The sequence below is a fragment of the Podarcis vaucheri genome (genome assembly GCF_965113315.1).
Source record: "Podarcis vaucheri genome assembly, chromosome: 2".
NCBI classification, from domain to species: domain Eukaryota; kingdom Metazoa; phylum Chordata; class Lepidosauria; order Squamata; family Lacertidae; genus Podarcis; species Podarcis vaucheri.
Genome location: NC_138760.1, coordinates 101,392,532 through 101,409,231, shown reverse-complemented (window position 1 = coordinate 101,409,231; position 16,700 = coordinate 101,392,532).

Below are 16,700 nucleotides of genomic sequence, written 5' to 3'. Positions count from 1 at the left end.
CAGCTTCCACAACTTCCTCATTGGTGACCACAGCATATCCTGCTCGTCTGGCACCTTCATGCAGGTAACTGCTACCATCAGTATAATATACAACATCTGGATTTTTCAATGGTTCATCTTTCAGATCGGGTCTACTGGAATAAACTTCATCCATTATTTGGAGACAATCATGTGATTCTTCATCATCTACCTCTGGTAGGGGCAGCAAAGTCGCTGGATTGAGCATATTCACTACTCGTAGATGAATCCTGGGATTTTCACACAATAGGCCTTGGTACCTAGCCATCCTTGGGTTCGTTAGCCAATAACTACCCTTATATTCCATGAGTGTCAGAACAGCATGAGGTACATTCACGTACATCGTCTGGCCGAAGGTAAATTTATCAGCTTCTTTGACAAGGCTTGCAGTGGCCGCTACTGCCCTTAGGCATGGAGGCCATCCTTTTGCTACTGAGTCCAATTGTTTTGACAAATAAGCTACTGGACGGTTCCAACTTCCTAATCTCTGGGTCAGGACTGCCGCTGCAATCCCATTCTGTTCATGTACATACAGCTGAAAGGGTTTTTCTGAATTAGGCAGTCCAAGGGCTGGGGCCTCCATAAGTCGTTGTTTGATAACTAAAAAGGCTTGTTGCTGCTCAGGTCCCCATACGAATGGGTCCTTTTCTGCACCTCGAGTGCTTTCATGTAAGGGCTTGGCCAGACTGCTGAAATCAGGTATCCATAGTCTACAAAACCCTGCTGTTCCCAGGAATCCTCTGAGTTGTTTCCTTGTGGTAGGTTCCTTGATAAGGCAAATAGCTTCTTTCCTCTCTGGTCTCAATGCTCGTTGTTGGTGTGAGATGTCAAAGCCCAAATATTTGACCTTTTCTAAACATAACTGTGCCTTTTTCTGGGAAACTCGGTAGCCAGCTTCCCAGAGCAAGTGGAGCAGTTCCTCTGTACCTTCTTTAATAATAATAATAATAATAAATTTTATTTATATCCCGCCCTCCCCAGCCGAAGCCGGGCTCAGGGCGGCTAACAACAATAAAACAGTACAAAGGTACAACATAAACAACATTCTAAAATCATTCATTATAAAAATTAATTAATTCAAGCCACTAGCAACCATTGGGCCAGAGCTCTGCGAAGATTGCCGAGGGAGGGAGTCAGGCTGTGCCCTGGCCAAAGGCCTGGTGGAACAGCTCTGTCTTGCAGGCCCTGCGGAAGGATGTCAAGTCCCGCAGGGCCCTGGTCTCTTGTGACAGAGTGTTCCACCAGATCGGAGCCACAGCCGAAAAAGCCCTGGCTCTAGTTGAGGCCAGCCTAACTTCTCTGTGGCCTGGGACCTTCAAGATGTTTTTATTTGAAGACCGTAGGTTTCTCTGTGGGGCATACCAGGAGAGGCGGTCCCGTAGGTACGAGGGTCCTAGGCCATATAGGGCTTTAAAGGTTAAAACCAGCACCTTAAACCTGATCCTGTACTCCACCGGGAGCCAGTGCAGCTGGTATAGCACTGGGTGAATGTGATCTCGCAGCGAAGACCTCGTAAGGAGTCTCGCTGCAGCATTCTGCACCCGCTGGAGTTTCTGGGTCAGTCTCAAGGGCAGCCCCACGTAGAGCGAGTTACAATAATCCAGTCTGGAGGTGACCGTCGCGTGGATCACAGTGGCTAGGTCAGGGCGAGAGAGGTAAGGAGCCAACTGCTTAGCTTGGCGGAGATGGAAAAATGCCGCCTTTGTTATAGCTGCAATCTGCGCCTCCATGGAAAGGGAGGTGTCGAAGATTACACCCAAACTCTTAACGGACGGTGCTGGCACTAATTGCGCCCCCGCAAGAGATGGGAGTTGCCCCCCCAATCCCATATCGCCCCGTCCCAGCCAGAGGACCTCTGTCTTCGAAGGATTTAGCTTCAACCGGCTCCCACGTAACCATCCAGCCACAGCTTCCAAACATCTGGTCAGTGTGTCTGGGGCCGAGTCAGGATGGCCATCCATCAACAGATAGAGTTGGGTGTCATCGGCATACTGATGACAACCCAGCCCAAAACTCCGAACAAGCTGGGCGAGGGGGCGCATAAAGATGTTGAAAAGCATTGGGGAGAGTATCGCGCCCTGAGGTACTCCACACACCAAGGAGTGGCGCGATGACAATTCCCCCCCAAGCGCCACCCTCTGTCCCCGACCAGAGAGAAACGAGCGCAGCCATTGAAGGACTGTGCCCTGGATCCCCACGTCGGTAAGGCGGTGGTCCAAAAGTTCGTGATCGACCATGTCGAAAGCTGCTGATAGATCTAGAAGAATCAGCAGCCCTGACCCGCCTCGATCCAGCTGTCTACGAAGGTCATCTGTTAGGGCGACCAGAGCCGTCTCGGTCCCATGACCAGCGCGGAAGCCAGACTGGAATGGATCCAGAGCCAATGTTTCATCCAGAAACCCACCAAGCTGTTCAGCAACCGCTCTCTCAATCACCTTACCCAGGAACGGAAGATTCGAAACCGGGCGGTAATTGGATAGATCTAAAGGATCTAATGATGTTTTCTTTAAGAGCGGGCGCACCACTGCCTCCTTCAGTTCCCCTGGGAATGTCCCCGTGCCAAGGGACAAATTGATGATATTCCCCAGGAGGGCCCGCACCTCGTCTGGACACGCTCTAATCAGCCAAGACGGGCACGGGTCGAGAGGACAAGTGGTGGGCTTTCCAGCTCGGAGGAGTCTGTCCACATCGGCTGGGGATATCTGGTCGAAGTGGTCCAATACTGGACCCGAGGACAGTCGAGGGGCCTCCAGTTCCTTTATTGTATCCAAATTGGCAGGGAGGTCATGGCGGAGCGACAAGACCTTCTCCGCAAAAAAGCTCGCAAATGCCTCACAGCCGTGTGTCAATTTGTTATTTAAATTTGGCTGTCCCTCAAGGGACGTTAAAGACCTGATTATGCTAAATAATTGCGCTGGGCGAGAGCTAGCGGATGCAATGGAGGCCGAGAAGTATGACTTCTTAGCAGCCTTCACCGCCATCTCGTAGGTTTTCATAAAAGCCCTTTACAGGTATCAAAATCCTTTGCTGCTAGTATAAGGTCATCTACATATTGCAGAACCACCTTTTCTCCAGGTATTGAGGGGTAACTTGTTAGATCCTTTGCCAAGGCAGTGCCAAATAAAGTTGGGGAATTTTTGAATCCCTGGGGCAATCTTGTCCAGGTTAGCTGGCCTTTTGTTCCTGTCAAAGGGTCTTCCCACTGGAAGGCAAATATAGGTTGGCTCTGTGGTGCTAGCCGGCAACAGAAGAATGCATCTTTCAAGTCCAATACAGTAAAAAATGTTGCTTCTGGTGGGATCAAACTCAGCAAGGTATATGGGTTTGGTACATTTGGGTGCAAGGTCTCGATAGCCTGGTTTACGAGCCTCAAGTCCTGCACTGGCCTGTATTCATCTGTCCCAGGTTTTCGAACAGGCAAAAGGGGTGTGTTCCATTCTGATTGGCAGGGCTTAAGCAGACCATATTTTAATAGGCGGTCCAAATGTTTCTGGATGCCCTCTGCTGCTCGCCGGGGTAAAGGATATTGCTTTACAGATACAGGGGTAGCCATAGGTTTTAAGGTTACTACAATTGGAGCTATATTCTTGGCCATTCCTGGTGGGCTATTTTCGGCCCATACTCCTGGTGGCACCTGTAGGGTTCGGAGGAGCTTGTTTAACTCTGTTTCCAATGTGGGTTGGACTTGCAGGGCTGACATTAGGCGCCATGATTGTTCCTTAGGTACTGAGAGGGAAATTATTCCTGCTGCCTTTGATGGCAGTTTCATTTCTGGACCTCGAGGAGTGAAGGTGATTTGGGCCTGCAATTTGGACAGCATATCTCTACCTAAGAGAGGTATTGGACACTCAGGTATATACAAAAACTGATGGGTTAAACGATGTCCCCCAATCTGGCATTCCAAAGGTTGGAGGAAAGACCTCTTAGCTGACTGACCAGTGGCACTTTTAATGACTACACTTTTGGATGCCTTTTTCTGCAATGGTTCTGGGAGTACTGAGTATTCAGCCCCAGTATCAATCATAAAGTCTATTAAATGGCTTCCTAATTGAATCGTGACCGTGGGCTCCTGGAAGCCTAACTTTATGGAGTCCGGTCTTTCCTAGTCTTGGGTAAAATCCTCCTCTGCCAGTCCAATGAAATTGTCTCTACTCTGTCCTTGTCCAGGTCTCTGATATCTTCCATTTCGGATCATTCCCCGTCCCCGTCCCTGGTTTCTTGGGCCAGAACCTGGGCCTAGGCCTGGGCGTACTTCTTCCAACCTCAGAGGTTCAGGACATTCCCGCTTCCAATGACCCTCCTTCTTGCAATTCGCACATTGATTCCTTCCCAGTGGTGGATTCCTTCCCCGCCCTCTTCCTCCATTTAAGGGGCGGTAGTCTTGCTTCACTGCTGTGGCCAGCATTACCATCTTTTCCTTCTGCCACTTCTTCTTCTCTTGCTTCTCAGCCTCATCCCTATTCCGATAAACTCGGCGTGCAATGGCCATAATTTGGCTCATCAGCATCCCTTCCCATCCTTCTGATTTCTGAATTTTCTTACGAATGTCAGAAGCACACTGGGCCACAAATGTAGCAGTAATCATTCTGCTGTTTTCAGGGGCTTCAGGGTCAAAAGGAGTCCATATACGATAGGCTTCCTGCAGCCTCTCTAAAAAGTCTCCTGGACTCTCATTTGATTTCTGTTCTACTTCTGAGACTTTAGACATATTAGTGGGCTTCTGGCATGCCCTACGGATACCTTGCACAAGCGTCTGGCGGTAGGTGGTAAGCCTGGCCAGATGAATTGCATTGTTTGGATCCCAATTAGGATCTTCCAAGGGAAAGTGGTCTTGGAGATGACGGTCAATATTAAAAACATTTCCCACTCTGGCCTGCTCACGCAAATATATCTGTGCCTTTTCAATTATGTCTCTCCTTTCCTCAGTGGTGAACAGAGTATTCAGGAGCTGGCGGCAATCTGTCCAAGTAGGACTATGAGTATTTATTATTGAAGTCACCAAGTCCATCATAGCCTGAGGTTTTTCTGCGAAAGATGGGGTGTGTGTTTTCCAATTCATCAGATCCGTAGTTGTGAATGGAATGTACTGAAGGGTCGAAGTTCGAGGTGGCCGTCGTCCGGGTTGCCCGTTAACCAGCACAGGCTCCTCAAGTGCATCAAATACTCTTCTGAGAGGGGCTAGTACGTGATCTTTCTCTTCGCTTTGCTCTAGGGGCCTCAAATCATAGGGGATGGTATTTGTCCCAAGGCGTTCTTTTAGCAGCCTTATACGCCTGGCTGTATTGCTTGCTGACCGATTAAGGTCTCCCTGTAACTTCTGTAATAATTCTCTAGGACTTGGATGTACAGGAGTTTGGGGTAAGCAATCAGTTATTCCACTAAAAGAGACTGTAGATGGAGTTCTACTGGGACTCACAGGTGGAATAACCACTTCTGCTTGGGCTTTATTATAGGCCTCCAATGCCTCCTGAAGATATTTATCATAATCTATCAAGGAATCAAGTTCTGTGACTCCAGCCCCATTATTCATTCCACTTTCTTGCCTTGGGGTTACAACTGGTGGAGTGTTTGGATTAGGCTCCCTTCGATGTGGAGCATAGGGTGGAGGTGGAAGCAGCTCTTCCTCTGGTCCCTCAAAAATGGGTTTGAGTTTATTTGGCAAGATTCCTTTCCTAGCTTCGGCTTTTACAGCCAATAATTTGCATCATTGGACTTTGCATTCCCTTATCCATGGAGGATTTTTATTTAATGTGCTCAGCCAAGAATCTATATATGAAAATTGTTCTGGGCACCCTCCAGTTTCTTTGGCGATGTTAGACCAAAGTTTGCTTACTAAATTTATATCAAAGGTTCCTTGAGATGGCCATTCAGTATTTTGCTTCGGCCACTCTAATTCACATAACGTTCTCAGGCGCTCTGGCGTCATTTTGACTCCATACGCCCCTGAGAAGGCTTTCTTAAAATTATTTAACATACATTCAAGAGGTGTATTTCCCCCCTTTGAACCCCCAACTCCCATTGTATGGCCCTGTGAAGTATCCACTCAGTCACTCACACACACGCTTCGTGGGTTTCCTTGCCTGGTGAAGTCGCCTTACCAGGAACCGAAGTACTGCCCACTCCACACTCAGGTCAGCTACAGATTGCTCTGTACTTTCTCACACATACAATGCGCTAGATACTTCACCACACACTACCTCCCATTCTTCCCTTTTCCCCCACCAGACCACCATCTGATATACCCAACCACCTAGCGTACTCAGTTCCCACTTACTGAGACGCAGAAGTTTGATCAAGACTTCTCTTCCTCCCAGTTAATTGGAGGGCCAAAAAATCCCTTTGTGCACTTACCCTTGGTTGGTTCCGTTTCCCCCCGGTCCGTCGCCGCCAGTGAGCAGGGTATCAGACAGATGAGACTTCTGCGTTCCCCTGGAAAAAAACTTTCCAGTGCGCGCTGGGTAGGCAGTGAGTGGTCCTCTCTCTTGTACCCTGCCCAGTAGGGCGAAGGGGCTGCGTTCCAGCAGACCACTTATCCGAGTCGCAGGCACCATAAAATGTAGCACCCTGCTTGTGGTTAACGCTTAGCTGGAATGAAATACTCAACGCAGCAATAGAGAAATTAAAATAATTATTTATTTGTCAGACAAATAAATGAGAGGCACAGTGGTATATGGTTACCAAGCTCTGGCCTGGCCTCCTGCCATTATGGCCAGCACTTATATTCCCTCAATCCAGCCCCCTTTGCTCCTCCTGTGGCTGCCTCTGTCCAATCAGCCTGGTTGAAATTCCTATTGGCTGATTGCTAGAACCAATCACAAAAAGATACACCCATATCCTCCTGTCCTTATATGGAACACAAAGAGCTATATATTGTTACATCTATAAATGACAAATAAGTAGTAATATATCTTACATGTGTCTCAACAAGGCATCTTAATTACCAGCTCACCTCTTGCCCTCCTTGCCCTATTGCCTTCTAAAACAAATGGTTAATCTTAAATTTTTATCTTAAACATATGTCAAGGATCTTGAGTTTCACATCAACATTGAAAGATCTCCCTCATTTGAAGGTTTCTAAACAAATGTTTGACAACTAATAAATCAGGACTGCTCAGGACGGCGTCTCTTGTCTAGCAAGGGGGGCAAGACTGGTGGCTAACTTAATTTCAAAATACAACTCTTAGAACTATATGAAATCTAGCATTTCTTAAATCCTTTGCATAATTACATTTAAGACAATATATTTAATACATAACATAGGTAGCCTTTTAAAAGGAATAAGGCCTTTGTAAAGTAAAAAGGAACTCAGTAAAAAAACAGCTTCAAAAGAAGCCTCTCCAGTTTACAACCCCTCCTTCAGCCAGCTGCTTTTCCCATTAGAAAAAAAGACTTGCCAGCTAGATGCTTCCCCATTTGGTCTTGGCCTTTTAACCTTAGAAAGAAGATCTGGGTCATTTACTGGGAGGCACATTGATATTATTTTACTATTTACCAACTATTAATTATGTTTATCTCTGCCTTTTTTATCTTCTGTAACATGTAGGGTCAGTGTCCTGTAATTTCAGCTTTTACGACTTTGAGAATTGTTTTCTGCTATAAATCAAGGGGCCCCTTGTCTAGGAAAAACATTACCAAGGTTGTAAACTGCTGGTCTTCTGCCTGGCTTGAAACTTTTGAAAATCTGAGCTCTCTCTTTAATATACAAGTCCTGATCAAACATTAATAAAATGCAGGCTTATGCCTGATGCCTCAGCTGGAGTCAGGTAACTTGGGCCACACCTGCACTGCAGATGAACTTCCTTTCTTTCCAGTCCCGGTGCTCTGCTGCTCTTGTATCAAAATTACAATTTGCAAAAGGGGCTTATTTTTAGGGCAATTGAACTGTCCATAAGACGTGTGGGTATGTTTCCAGATTTCCTTCTCCATCCTCCTCTCTCTTCCCCTGCTTAGATCTCATGCATTGCAGAATCCCTGATATTTCTATCACTCACTATTTATTACTGAGGCAAAATCTGAACAGGTATGGAAATGGCAATCAAAGGCTTCATCACCTCAAATCCTCATATATTGAACTGTGAGGGGAGGGAGGAACAGGAGAGAAAAGAATGATAGTGCTAATCTTGAATTATTGGGATTTGCTTTCCATCCAAATACTGTACAGTGGTACCTCAGGTTACATACGCTTCAGGTTACATATGCTTCAGGTTACGGACTCCGCTAACCCAGAAATATTGCTTCAGGTTAATAACTTTGCTTCAGGATGAGAACAGAAATTGTGCTACGGCGGCGCGGCAGCAGCAGGAGGCTCCATTAGCTAAAGTGGTGCTTCAGGTTAAGAACAGTTTCAGGTTAAGTACGGACCTCCGGAACGAATTAAGTACTTAACCCAAGATACCACTGTATCTTTCGCTTTATGCATGTGTCACTGGTACAGGGAGATTTCTTTCCCCTCTTTGTTCTAGACAGGGCCGGCCCAAGAGAATTTGGCACCTGAGGTGAAACACAAAATGGCGTTCCCCTCCACCAAGCAAGAAGGGGTGAGTGAAGATCTACATCAGGAACAAGGGGGGAGGGAGGGATAAAGATTTACATCAGGTTCAAGGGTGGGAAGAGGTCTCCTATTCACCAAGAGACTGCTGTAGAGGCAAAGCTGCCAAGGAGGTGACAGATCCAGTCTTCAAAGAGTGTGTTGCAGTGCCAACATGGCAGCAGCAGCAGTGAGCAAAGCATTCCTTAGAGGCTAGATTTGCTGCCCCTGTGGATCATGCCACCTGGGGCGGTCACCTCATCTTGCCTCATGCATGGGCCAGCCCTGGTTCTAGAATATTTGGTGTGCAGTAACACATACAATGGGACGCGGGTGGTGCTGTGGGTTAAACTACAGAGCCTAGGGCTTGCCAATCAGAAGGTCGACGGTTCGAATCCCCGCGACGGGGTGAGCTCCCGTTGCTCGGTCCCTGCTCCTGCCAACCTAGCAGTTCGAAAGCACGTCAAAGTGCAAGTAGATAAATAGGTACCGCTCCAGCAGGAAGATAAACGGCATTTCCATGCACTGCTCTGGTTTGCCAGAAGCGGCTTAGTCATGCTGGCCACATGACCCGGAAGCTGTCTGCCGGCTCCCTCGGCCAATAAAGTGTCATCTGTGACTGGACCTAACGGTCAGGGGTCTCTTTACCTTTACCTTTAACATATGCAACAGCAGTGTTGGGGCACCTGTGGCCCTCCAGGTGTTGTCGTTGGACTCTAATTCCCATCAGCCCCAGCAAGCATGGCTGAATGGTCAGCAATGTTGGCACTCCAACCACAGATGGAGGACCACAGGTTCCCCATCTCTAACTCAAGCCCCTCTTTGTCTCTTCTGAACTCCCAGAACAAACGGTTTGATCTGGCTGCCGTTCCTCAACAGGGCTTTCTATTAATAGTCTCGCGTCGCTTTGTGCTCACGCCTCAGACGCATTTGCTTAGCCTTTGTTATCAACACAGAAGGACCTCGCTCACTTCCATCCATATCTGGAGATAATTGCATTTTTGAAATGGTGTATTAATTGCGCTTTTGAAAAGGGAAACCAAAAGAGCAAGCGTCAGAAGAGGTGGCAGCTGTCGTGACACATCGCTGTGCAAAGTACAAACGAAACGCAAGATCCAGACGTGGCAATTGGATCCATGACTGTGACATCATGATGTATTTTGTGAATAATATTCTTCTGGCATTTCAGAGTGCAGGTTAGGGAAAGCAACACGGACTGTTTCTCCGCCCCAAAATGACAACCTTCCGTGGAGTACTGGGGAATAGCAGCAGTGCCATTATGATCTCCATATGTCTCATAATTTCACACATCCCACTTAATCTGCATAGTGATTTGCAGTGCCCTGCTCACTTGCTTTTTGCCCAGTCACCAACATGCAAAGCTAGGTTTTATGCATGTGTCAATGCATTCCCAAGACCACCACTGTCCATGGCAAGCGTTAGGCAATGTGTTCTAATTTGGCTATGTATTTGCGCTCTTACAGGTGATCATGTTGGCGTACTCCAGGTCAATCTGCTGTTCTGTTTTGAAAATGCAAGTTCTCTGGAACCTAATGTCTGCATTTGGAACTGCCAGGTTTCTGCCACCTTAATATGAACTTGAGCCATCAAACTCAGGGAACCTTTTCCCAAATGTGTACAGTGCGTGGCAGGGGGTTGGACTCGATGACCCTTGTGGTCTCTTCCAACTCTATGATTCTATGATTCTACCTCGGGTTACAGACGCTTCAGGTTACACACTCCGCTAACCCAGAAATAGTGCTTCAGGTTAAGAACTTTGCTTCAGGATGAGAACAGAAATCGCGCAGCAGCGGCGTGGCAGTAGCAGGAGGCCCCATTAGCTAAAGTGGTGCTTCAGGTTAAGAACAGTTTCAGGTTAAGAACGGACCTCCGGAATGAATTAAGTACTTAACCCGAAGTACCACTGTATTTGATAGTTATTTGGTCACCTGAAACATCCTGTTTGGATTTCAAGATGGTGCCTGATCAAAATTTATATCATAGTATAAAATAAAACAATTAAACAATTGTTTATAAAATAAAACAATTAAACAATTAAAAGAAGATGAGAGCAAATAACTCTTAAAGGCAGACCTGGACTGCAGAAAACTTCAACTGATAAAAATACGTTATTGTATGGCACCAAAAATATTACCGAAACAAAGGTACCAGGCAAGCCTTCATGGAAAGCATTCTGCAACTGGGCTGAAAAGGCCCTCAAGTGTTCCTTACATTTCACTTCTAAGTACTATACAAAGTTTGTTTGCATGGATAATTCAGGCGCAGTGAATGAAAGCTCCTTAACAGGTGGTTTGGAATGAGAGAGTTGCCCCCCCCTTTTTTACTCCTGGTCTTTTCAGCAAATGTGAAATATCTATACATATCGTACAGTCAATAAGCTTCATGAATAATATATTAGCCCAGATGTGTACAGCCCGTCAATACAAAATCCTCAGTGGTGCTTAGAAAGACTATTTCTAATAGCGATGTTCGGCACACTGCGCTTTTGCCAAGTGGGCTTCATGTCATGGAGCAATCCTACGGAAGCGTGAGATCCTGCCTTTCCTTGGGAAAAGAGAAAGCAAACCTCTGAGGCCAACAAGCAGAATTCTAAAATGGGGCCTTCCCTTTGTAGCAAAGGGTTGATTTGCACAACCCTTTTGCTGCGTCAGAGAAAACGAGGCTCCCTTTATTCAGGTTGCGCTTGCCATATGGGGGGATGTGCTTTTTCACAGACCCAGCAGCCCAGTCAGTGCCCACCCCCCAAATGCTGACACAAGCCCTGATCCTCCTCAGCAGGAGGTTTCCAGCTAAACAGCCCTTTGTCAGAAATAGGGTGGCCACGTGTCCAGGTCTACAGGGGGCAGTCCTCTTTCAAAGGCTGCCCAGTCCAGGTCCAGTTCAAAGGCAGAAAGCAACATGCCTTAGGGACTCCACCAGGGACGTGGACTTATAAAAAATATTGGGGGGGCCCGGGAAAGCTCATGAATAATAAATAAGCTCATGAATATGCAAAGAAAGTGGCGCCGCCTCCTCGTGAGCGGATAGGGGAGAGCGTGCTGCGCCTATTAATCAGCTCCGAAGGAAATTGGGTGGAGCTTTTGCTCGGGAGGGAGGGCAGGAGGCATGCAGCCCGACCCTGTGCATTTTGGGCTGGGGGAGCGGCGGCGATGGCGCTCTGCTGGAGGGGCGCCGGAGATTATTGGGGGACGGAGCCCCCCCAAATGAATTTTTGAGGGGGCTCGGGCCCCCTCAAGCCCCATGGAGTCGGCGCCTATGGACTCCACTCTGGATCTATGTAGCCCCACCCTCCAAAGTTGTCCTGCAAAGCAGCAGATTTAGATTTTCCTCAGGTTTTACTCCTGAAGTCTTTCTCACGAATGAGTATAGGTGCAAGGCAGAGGAGGTTTAGGATCAGAGTTCTCCTAGATGGACTACCTTCCCAGGATGATGAGTCCCATCTGCCCTTCTACCTGACTGGTTTTTTTTAACAGGAACATAGGCATGGGTGTAGCCCAGGGGTGATAGGAAGGGGTAGCTGACTCCCCCTACATAAATAAAAATGAATAAAAATACTTTTAATATGTAACAAAAAAATCAATAAAAAATACATAGCTAACTAAGGTTCTGCTCCCCACCTCCAACAAAAGGCCTGCTCCCCCCCCCACAAAAATCCTAGCTGCACCCATGAACATAGGAAACTGCCTTAATAATAATGATAATGACAATGATAATATTTTTATTATTTATACCCCGCCTATCTGGCTGGGTTTCCCCAGCCACTCTGGGTGACTCACAGCATATATCAGAACATACTAAAACATCAAACGTTAAAAACCTCCTGATACAGGGTTGCCTTCAGGTGCCTTCTAAAAGTCAGGTAGTTGTTTATTTCCTTGACATCTGAAAGGAGGGCGTTCCACAGGAAGGCGCCACTACCGAGAAGGCCGTCTGCCTGGTTCCCTGTAACATAACTTCTCACAGTGAGGGAACCAGCAGAAGACCGTTGGAGGAGGACCTCAGTGTCTGGGCTGAATGATGGGGTAAGACCAGGTTAGAACTTTGGTCCATCTACCTCAGTGTTGTAAACACTGACTAGCAGTGTCTCTCTAGGATTTCAAGCAGGAGTGTCTCCCAACCCTGCCTGGAGATGCCTGGGTTTCCACCTATGTAGGACCTAGGTCATGAGTAGGCAAACTAAGGCCTGGGGGCCGGATCAGGCCCAATCGCCTCCTACATGAGTAGAATGTGCCCTTTTATTTAAAATGCATCTCTGGGTTATTTGTGAGGCATAGGAATTCGTTCATTTCTGAGGGACAGTCGACTGGCCCCCTGCTGAAAAAGTTTGCTGACCCCTGACCTAGGTCCTAAAGCCCTGGCAGGGCCCACAGCTGACGCACCCTCCCACAATTGCTTTGGTCTGGTTCTCCTGTGTCTAGCTGCTATTTTAATTTCCTCCAATTGCAGGATCCCTCTGGGGCATTGTAGGAAACGACAACGGCAGCTCCCTGCCACTCCTGCCAGGCAAGTCCTCCACAACCCATTAAAGAACACTTTGCCTGTGGCCCCCTCAAACTTGAGGCAACTGGGGTGTTTGTGGGGGGAGGATGTAATTCCACAAGTGGACACAGGGGGCTCCTTCATTGGGTTTCTGCGGAAGGTTTGGCAAGAATAGTTTCCGCTGCTAAAACATTACAACAAAAGGCGCAGGGACTGCCAAGTATCTTTTTTTGCTGTTAAAGACGTGCGGGTCAGAACACTTACTGTGTCAATAATTGGCAGCACTACAAGGGACCTCATTGGCAATTCTCAGAAGTTAAAACAGTTTTGAAGAGGGCAGTTGGAGATGCCGCTTATCTTTCTTTTGCAATTCCTTGAACAGCTTCCTGTTAAAATGCCGAGGGAATTGTCAAGGGCAATAAACTTTTCATAAAGGGCACTGTCAGTGCTTGGAGGGCCAGAGAGCATCTTGGTGATGGACTGTGCTTTGCGCAAGAGAATCAATCCGAATTTTATTGGGGTAAAATAAAAACAGGTGAATGGACAATAAGTGCTCCATATTCCCACGCCAATAAAATAATGGGCATGAACCAGCTGGGCCTAAGCCTCAGTATTGAATGGCAAGTCCATTCAAAATACTTTCCCCGCCCCCGCCCCCGCCCCCCTCAGGAAAGTGCATTATGCTCATATGTTGGACTAACAGAAATTTTTAGACAGACATATACGAAGTGCAGACATTGCACTGCCAGTTCTCACAATTGTGACATATCTTATAATATTTGAAGCTTATCTTTTAGGCTCAGCTGCTGAGAGTTGGGCAACCACACGAGGGGAAATTGTGAGAATGGCTGCCAAGAAGAAGAAGAAAAAAACACAAGAATGTAAATTGATTTAGCTCTAAAAAGCTTCAAAACAGAGTGCAGATAAAAAGAAAACAAACAACGTCTTTAAACAAACAAAAAACCCCCTCTCAAATCTCATAAATGTTGAATTCAAGGAAGGCGCTTTCACAACTCCAGACTCGCCCTTGCAGAAACCCCATGTTTTCCCTTGCAGAGAGAAGAAAGAAATTGCTGCAGCAGCTTTCCCCCTTGTTCTTGCTATTGCTGGTGGCTGCACTTGACTGCAGCTGGGAGCGGAAAGAACAGAATGATTGCCAAAGAGGAAGTGCACCAGTTCCCTTGCTTTCCTTGTAAGTAAATGCCAGATGCTGCTTAAAGGGTGTGGAGGCAGAAGCAGCTCTCGTCTTGCATGGGCCTCAAGCCACAATTGCCAGTGCTGGTTTCCATAAAGAGAGACCATGACAGGCACCAGGAGGCTTCCTTACAGGAGTTCCCTGCTTTGATGGGGTAATGCGAATTGGCCCTATGATATTTCAAATGTTAGTTTAAACTTTAATGCATACACTTCTAGACCTGGGTTCAAAATGACAAACTTCTTTCCTCTTTGGTATGCAAAGCAGATATGGGTTGGAAAAAGACTGAGCCTTCCCTAGCCAAAATCTCCCCTCAACCAGCTTGCTTCTCCCATAGGATGGCATTACTTTGCAGGAAGGGATAGGGGCCAGGCTAATAGACAGAGAATATACGCATGGTTGCCTACATGTTCTGGATTATGGAACTGGGATCGTATACTGCACCTTTCTGACTGGCTTCCAGCCTGAAGGTACACAAAAGTGGCCTTGACTACCCAAAATAACCCACTTGAGTACATATTCCTTGTATGTATAGGTTTGTGGCCTTGCAGCCTGATCCTAAGGTGTCAGAGGAGGCATTGTAAAGTAGTGGATTAGCCACGATTTCCAAAGTCCAACCAGCTTGTGCCAATGAGGGCAGGAGAGGGAACTTACATTTCCCTCTCCATGTAAAACATGCTTTGTTTTTCATCCAGTTTCCCCTCATTGGTTCCAATAGGAAGTCAATAATGCTGACTCCAGGCTGGTGTAGAGAGAGGGTCCAATCCTGGCGCCTCCCAATGAATGAAGGAGACCCCACCTCTGCCCTGGCCCCAGAATGCTCTGCTTTGTGGCCTAATGCTTGCTACCTCCAACGAAAGAACCATCATCAGGCATAGCTTCTCCCCTGTGGAACTATCTGCGCAGCTTTGCTGGCAAAGCACTTCTCCACTGGCACAGAGACATTCTCGCATGATCCTAACCCTTCCCGACAGCAGAACTGGGAGTTAGGACCACTCTGTTAAACAATCTGCTAGAACATTTAGTTCATTGATTTTGTTCTATTTGTGATCCCACCTTTCCTCTTAAGGAGATCAAGGTGGTTTGCATGTCTCTCCCCTTTCTTAACACAACAACCCTGTTAGGTAGGTTAGACTGATGGGTCCAAGGTGAGTATCATGGCTAAATCGGGATTTAAACCCTGGTCTCCCAGGTTCTAATTCAACACACAAACCACTACATCACACTGACTATTTGTGGAGGGTTTCTCTCTTTTGGGGGGGGGTGTGTGCACATGGATTCTGATCATTTAAGGAGTCATCATTTTTCAATGGAAATGTTCACACACACACACACATATATATGTATATATATATATGAGGAAGTTATTTTCTATGCTAAATACACATCTATTCCAGCTGCCATTAATGAGCTTTGGCCGGCTCACGTAAAGTGTTGACAGGCCTTGTTGAAGCGGTGCCAAGAAAAGACGAATGTTTGGCTTGGAACAGCACAATGCTGCGTTTGTTTCATTGTTATACTGGAAGTGTTAGCAAACTAATGTGACAGGATATAGAAGAATGTGCAACTGAATGATGCTTGAAAATATAGTCCCACCACATCACAATGACTTCTGATAGATTACTTTTTTATTTTTAATTCGCTTCAGGAGAATCCTCTCTTTTAGAAACATGAGAGCAGAAATGAGTTGATTTGGGGGTGGACGGGATAATGAATTCAACAGCAACTGACATGTGGTCTTTCTACACTCTCCCATTTTCCCCATTGAGATTCCTTTCTATTCAAGCGGCTATCAAATTGCTTCTCTTGCTTATTGCCTTAAGCTTTGCTTTCTTACCTGTAAGAGGTATAACTAAGGAGAGTAAAATGCAGGGAGGGACTGAGCTAACAGAGTGGAGTTAGGACAAAAAGAAAGTCCTCCTTCATGCAGCTCATAGTTAAACCGTGGAACTCTCTGCCACAGGAGGCAGTCATGGCCACCAACCTAGATGGCTTTAAAAGAGGACTGGACAAATTAATGGCTGCCTGCTAGCCATGATGCCCATGCTCCGCCTCCACAGCTGGAGTCAGTGATGCTTCTGAATGCCAGTTGCTGTCAAACTGCAGGAGGGGAGAATGTTCTTGTGTTCATGTTCTGCTCCCCGGTTTCCCACAGGCATCTGGTTGGCCACTGTGAGAACAGAACGCTGGACTGTCACTAGATGGGTCATTGGCCTGATCCAGAAAGCTCTTCTTATGTTAACCCTGGCAGTTTCTTAAAGGGTCCTCCCCACCCGCAAAACAAGCAGCTAAATCATACCCTTGGGAAGTAATACAAATGGACGGGCCAAAAATTTAAATTTGGCGCTATTTCAGATCTAGTCATAGTATATTTTTTTCTTGCTCGTATGACTTGCCGCTTGAGTTTTAAAGAACACGCAGAGTTGTTACTAAAGATCAAAACTAGACGATATGTGCACG